This window comes from Arachis hypogaea, chromosome 2 (genome assembly GCF_003086295.3).
Source record: "Arachis hypogaea cultivar Tifrunner chromosome 2, arahy.Tifrunner.gnm2.J5K5, whole genome shotgun sequence".
NCBI lineage: Eukaryota > Viridiplantae > Streptophyta > Magnoliopsida > Fabales > Fabaceae > Arachis > Arachis hypogaea.
The window spans coordinates 69,352,237-69,358,991 of NC_092037.1; the positions used below are offsets into that span (position 1 = coordinate 69,352,237).

Below are 6,755 nucleotides of genomic sequence, written 5' to 3' on the forward strand. Positions count from 1 at the left end.
TTTACGGAGATCTCTGAAACCTTTTCAGATGAGCAACTCTTTGCCATCCAGGAAGTGCCATGGTTTGCAGACATTGCAAACTACAAGGCATTGAGGTTCATACCCAAAGAGTACAGTAGGCAGCAATCAAAGAAATTGATCACAGATGCAAAGTACTATCTTTGGGATGAACCATATCTCTTCAAGAGATGTGCAGACAGAGTAATCCGTAGATATGTATGGTGCACGAAATTGTGATCATCAATGGCGCCATCAACATGGTACGCTCAATTGCAATCTCAACTTTTTATCACAACTTCGCACAACTAACCAGCAAGTGTACTGGGTCGTCCAAGTAATAAACCTTACGCGAGTAAGGGTCGATCCCACAGAGATTGTTGGTATGAAGCAAGCTATGGTCACCTTGTAAATCTTAGTCAGGCAAACTCAAATGGTTATGAATGATGAATAAAACATAAAGATAAAGATAGAGATACTTATGCAATTCATTGGTGGGAATTTCAGATAAGCGTATGAAGATGCTTGGTCCCTTCCGTCTCTCTGCTTTTCTACTGTCTTCATCCAATCCTTCTTACTCCCTTCTATGGCAAGCTGTATGCAAGGGTTTCACCGTTGTCAGTGGCTACCTCCCATCCTCTCAGTGGAAATGTTCAACGCACCCTGTCACGGCACGGCTATCCATCTGTCGGTTCTCAATCAGGTCGGAATAGAATCCAGTGATTCTTTTGCGTCTATCACTAACGCCCAGTCTTCAGGAGTTTGAAGCTCGTCACAGTCATTCAATCATTGAATCCTACTCAGAATACCACAGACAAGGTTTAGACCTTCTGGATTCTCTTGAATGCCGCCATCAGTTCTAGCTTATACCACGAAGATTCCGATTAAAGAATCCAAGAGATATCCACCCAATCTAAGGTAGAATGGAGGTGGTTGTCAGGCACACATTCATAGGTGAGAATGATGATGAGTGTCACGGATCATCACATTCATCAAGTTGAAGAACAAGTGATATCTTAGAACAAGAACAAGCGGAATTGAATAGAAGAACAATAGTAATTGCATTAATACTCGAGGTACAACAGAGCTCCACACCTTAATCTATGGTGTGTAGAAACTCCACCGTTGAAAATACATAAGAACAAGGTCTAGGCATGGCCGTGAGGCTAGCCCCCAAAGCGTGATCAAAGATCCAAAGATCAAAAGATTCCAAAGATCAAAGATGAAAATACAATAGCAAAAGGTCCTATATATAGAGAACTAGTAGCCTAGGGTTTACAGAGATGAGTAAATGACATAAAAATCCACTTCTGGGCCCACTTGGTGTGTGCTTGGGCTGAGCATTGAAGCATTTTCGTATAGAGACTCTTCTTGGAGTTAAACGCCAGCTTTGGTGCCAGTTTGGGCGTTTAACTCCCATCCTTGTGCCAGTTCCGGCGTTTAACGCCGGGAATTCTGATGGTGACTTTGAACGCCGGTTTGGGCCATCAAATCCTGGGCAAAGTATGGACTATTATATATTGCTGGAAAGCCCAGGATGTCTACTTTCTAACGCCGTTAAGAGCACGCCAATTGGGCTTTTGTAGCTCTAGAAAATCCACTTCAAGTGCAGGGAGGTCAGAATCCAACAGCATCTGCAGTCCTTTTTAGTCTCTGAATCAGATTTTTGCTCAGGTCCCTCAATTTCAGCCAGAAAATACCTGAAATCACAGAAAAATACACAAACTCATAGTAAAGTCCAGAAAAGTGAATTTTAACTAAAAACTAATAAAAATATACTAAAAACTAACTAGATCATACTAAAAACATACTAAAAACAATGCCAAAAAGCGTATAAATTATCCGCTCATCACAACACCAAACTTAAATTGTTGCTTGTCCCCAAGCAACTGAAAATCAAATAAGATAAAAAAGAAGAGAATATACAATGAATTCCAAAAACATCTATGAAGATCAGTATTAATTAGATGAGCGGGGCTTTTAGCTTTTTGCCTCTGAACAGTTTTGACATCTCACTCTATCCTTTGAAATTCAGAATGATTGGCTTCTTTAGAAACTCAGAATCCAGATAGTGTCATTGATTCTCCTAGTTAAGTATGATGTTTCTTGAACACAGCTACTTATTGAGTCTTGGCCGTGGCCCAAAGCACTCTGTCTTCCAGTATTACCACCGGATACATACATGCCACAGACACATAATTGGGTGAACCTTTTCAGATTGTGACTCAGCTTTGCTAGAGTCCCCAATTAGAGGTGTCCAGGGTTCTTAAGCACACTCTTTTTGCCTTGGATCACAACTTTATTTCTTTCTTTTTCTTTCTTTTTCTTTCTCTCTTTTTTTTCGTTTTTCTCCTTCTTCTTTTTTTTTTTTGAATTCACTGCTTTTTCTTGCTTCAAGAATCATTTTTATGATTTTTCAGATCCTCAGTAACATGTCTCCTTTTTCATCATTCTTTCAAGAGCCAACATTCATGAACCACAAATTCAAAAGACATATGCACTGTTTAAGCATACATTCAGAAAACAAAAGTATTGCCACCACATCAAAATAATTAATCTGTTATAAAATTCAAAATTCATGCAATTCTTCTCTTTTTCAATTAAGAACATTTTTCATTTAAGAAAGGTGATGGATTCATAGGACATTCATAACCTTAAGGCATAGACACTAAGACACTAATGATCACAAGACACAAACATAGATAAACATAAGCATAATTTTCGAAAAACAGAAAATAAAGAACAAGGAAATTAAAGAACGGGTCCACCTTAGTGATGGCGGCTTGTTCTTCCTCTTGAAGATCCTATGGAGTGCTTGAGCTCCTCAATATCTCTTCCTTGTCTTTGTTGCTCCTCTCTCATGATTCTTTGATCTTCTCTAATTTCATGGAGGAGAATGGAATGTTCTTGGTGCTCCACCCTTAGTTGTCCTATGTTGGAACTCAATTCTCCTAGGGAGGTGTTTAGTTGCTCCCAATAGTTTTGTGGAGGAAAGTGCATCCCTTGAGGCATCTCAGGGATTTGATGATGAGAGGGGTCTCTTGTTTGCTCCATCCTCTTCTTAGTGATGGGCTTGTCCTCATCAATGGGGATGTCTCCCTCTATGTCAACTCTAACTGAATAACAGAGGTGACAAATGAGATGAGGAAAGGCTAACCTTGCCAAGGTAGAGGACTTGTCCGCCACCTTATAAAGTTCTTGGGATATCACCTCATGAACTTCTATTTCTTCTCCAATCATGATGCTATGGATCATGATAGCCCGGTCTATAGTAACTTCGGACCGGTTGCTAGTGGGAATGATTGAGCGTTGGATAAACTCCAACCATCCCCTAGCCACGGGTTTGAAGTCATGCCTTCTCAATTGAACCGGCTTCCCTCTTGAATCACTCTTCCACTGGGCGCCCTCTTCACAAATGACTATGAGGACTTGGTCCAACCTTTGATCAAAGTTGACCCTTCTAGTGTAAGGGTGTTCTTCTCCTTGCATCATGGGCAAGTTGAATGCCAACCTTACATTTTCCGAACTAAAATCCAAGTATTTCCCCCGAACCATAGTAAGCCAATTCTTTGGGTCCGGGTTCACACTTTGATCATGGTTCTTGGTGATCTATGCATTGGCATAGAACTCTTGAACCATTAAGATTCCGACTTGTTGAATGGGGTTGGTAAGAACTTCCCAACCTCTTCTTCGGATCTCATGTCGGATCTCCGGATATTCACTCTTTTTGAGTTTGAAAGGGACCTCGGTGATCACCTTCTTCAAGGCCACAACTTCATAGAAGTGGTCTTGATGCACCCTTGAGATGAATCTCTCCATCTCCCATGACTCTGAGGTGGAAGCTTTTGCCTTTCCTTTCCTCTTTCTAGAGGGTTCTCCGGCCTTGGATGCCATAAATGGTTATGGAAAAACAAAAAGCAATGCTTTTACCACACCAAACTTAAAAGGTTTGCTCGTCCTCGAGCAAAAGAACAAAGAAGAGAGTATAAGAAGAAGAAATGAGGAGATGGACATGGCTTTGTGGTTCGGCCAAAAGGGGGAGAAGTAGTGTTTAAGTTGTGTGAAAATGAAGGAGTGAAGATGGGTTTATATAGGGGTGGGGGAAGGGTTAGGTTTCGGTTATGGGAGGGTGGGTTTGGGAGGGAAAGTGTTTTGAATTTGAATGGTGAGGTAGGTGGGGTTTTATGAAGGATGGATGTGAGTGGTGAAGAGAAAGATGGGATTTGATAGGTGAAGGGTTTTTGGGGAAGAGGTGTTGAGGTGATTGGTGAGTGGTGGGGTAGGTGGGATCCTGTGGGGTCCACAGATCCTGAGGTGTCAAGGAAAAGTCATCCCTGCACCAAGTGGCGAGCAAAATTGCTCTTCATGCCAATTCTGGTGTTAAACGCCGGGATGATGCCCATTTCTGGCGTTTAACACCAAGTTCTTGCCCTTTTCTGGCGTTTAACGCCAGTCTGGTGCCCCTTTCTGGCATTAAACGCCCAGAATGGTGCCAGACTGGGCGTTAAACGCCCATCTGCTAGCCTTACTGGCGTTTAAACGCCAGCAGGTTCTTCCTCCAGGGTGTGCTATTTTTCTTTCTGTTTTTCATTCTATTTTTGCTTTTTCAATTGATTTTGTGACTTTTCATGATCATCAACCTACAGAAAACATAAAATAACAAAAGAAAATAGATAAAATATAACATTGGGTTGCCTCCCAACAAGCGCTTCTTTAATGTCAGTAGCTTGACAGAGGGCTCTCATGGAGCCTTACAGATGCTCAGAGCAATGTTGGAACCTCCCAACACCAAACTTAGAGTTTGAATGTGGGGGTTCAACACCAAACTTAGAAGTTGGTTGTGGCCTCCCAACACCAAACTTAGAGTTTGACTGTGGGGGCTCTGTTTGACTCTGTTTTGAGAGAAGCTGTTCATGCTTCCTCTCCATGGTGACAGAGGGATATCCTTGAGCCTTAAACACCAAGGATTCTTCATTCACTTGAATGATCAATTCTCCTCTATCAACATCAATCACAGCCTTTGCTGTGGCTAGGAAGGGTCTGCCAAGGATGATGGATTCATCCATGCACTTCCCAGTCTCTAGGACTATGAAATTAGCAGGGATGTAATGGTCTTCAACATTTACCAGAACATCCTCTACAAGTCCATAAGCTTGTTTCTTGAATTGTCTGCCATCTCTAGTGAGATTTTTGCAGCTTGCACCTCAAAAATCCCTAGCTTCTCCATTACAGAGAGAGGCATGAGGTTTACACTTGACCCTAGGTCACACAAGGCCTTCTTGAAGGTCATGGTGCCTATGGCACAAGGTATTGAGAACTTCCCAGGATCCTGTCTCTTTTGAGGTAATTTCTGCCTAGACAAGTCATCCAATTCTTTCGTGAGCAAAGGGGGTTCATCTTCCCAAGTCTCATTTCCAAATAACTTGTCATTTAGCTTCATGATTGCTCCAAGGTGTTTAGCAACTTGCTCTTCAGTGACATATTCATCCTCTTCGGAGGAAGAGTACTCATCAGAGCTCATGAATGGCAGAAGTAAGTCCAATGGAATCTCTATGGTCTCATTTTGAACCTCAGATTCCCATGGTTCCTCATTGGGGAACTCATTGGAGGCCAATGGACGTCCCTTGAGGTCTTCCTCAGTGGCGTTCACTGCCTCTTCCTCCTCTCCTAATTCGGCCATGTTGATGGCTTTGCACTCTCCTTTTGGATTTTCTTCTGTATTGCTTGGAAGAGTACTAGGAGGGAGTTCAGTAATTTTCTTGCTCAGCTGACCCACTTGTGCCTCCAAGTTTCTAATGGAGGACCTTGTTTCAGTCATGAAACTTTGAGTAGTTTTGATTAGATCAGAGACCATGGTTGCTAAGTCAGAGGTGTTCTGCTTAGAACTCTCTGTCTGTTGCTGAGAAGATGATGGAAAAGGCTTGCCATTGCTAAACCTGTTTCTTCCACCATTATTGTTGTTGAAACCTTGTTGAGGTTTCTGTTGATCCTTCCATGAAAGATTTGGATGATTTCTCCATGAAGGATTATAGGTGTTTCCATAGGGTTCTCCCATGTAATTCACCTCTTCCATTGAAGGGTTCTCAGGATCATAAGCTTCTTCTTCGGATGAAGCGTCCTTAGTACTGCTTGGTGCATTTTGCATTCCAGACAGACTTTGAGAAATCATATTGACTTGCTGAGTCAATATTTTGTTCTGAGCCAATATGGCATTCAGAGTATCAATCTCAAGAACTTCTTTCTTCTGATTTGTCCCATTGTTCACAGGATTCCTTTCAGAAGTGTACATGAATTGGTTATTTGCAACCATTTCAATTAGTTCTTGAGCTTCTGTAGGCGTCTTCTTCAGATGAAGAGATCCTCCAGCAGAGCTATCCAAAGACATCTTGGACAGTTCAGACAGACCATCATAGAAAATACCTATGATGCTCCATTCAGAAAGCATATCAGAGGGACACTTTCTGATTAATTGTTTGTATCTTTCCCAAGCTTCATAGAGGGATTCTCCTTCCTTCTGTCTGAAGGTTTGGACTTCCACTCTAAGCTTACTCAATTTTTGAGGTGGAAAGAACTTTGCCAAGAAGGCATTGACTAGCTTTTTCCAAGAGTTCAGGCTTTCTTTAGGTTGTGAGTCCAACCATATCCTAGCTCTGTCTCTTATAGCAAAGGGGAATAGCATAAGTCTGTAGACCTCAGGGTCAACCCCATTAGTCTTGACAGTGTCACAGATTTGCAAGAATTCAGCTAAAAACTGATGA

The 6,755-nt window shown here is 41.8% G+C and overlaps 1 non-coding gene across 1 annotated transcript; it reads left to right on the forward strand.

The window, feature by feature from the left end:
* The first annotated feature begins 6,436 nt into the window (after nt 1-6,436).
* On the forward strand, nt 6,437-6,544 carry LOC112763434 (small nucleolar RNA R71). Its single transcript, XR_003182876.1, has one exon. It is a non-coding gene; the product is annotated as a small nucleolar RNA R71 (small nucleolar RNA).
* Nucleotides 6,545-6,755: the final 211 nt, after the last annotated feature.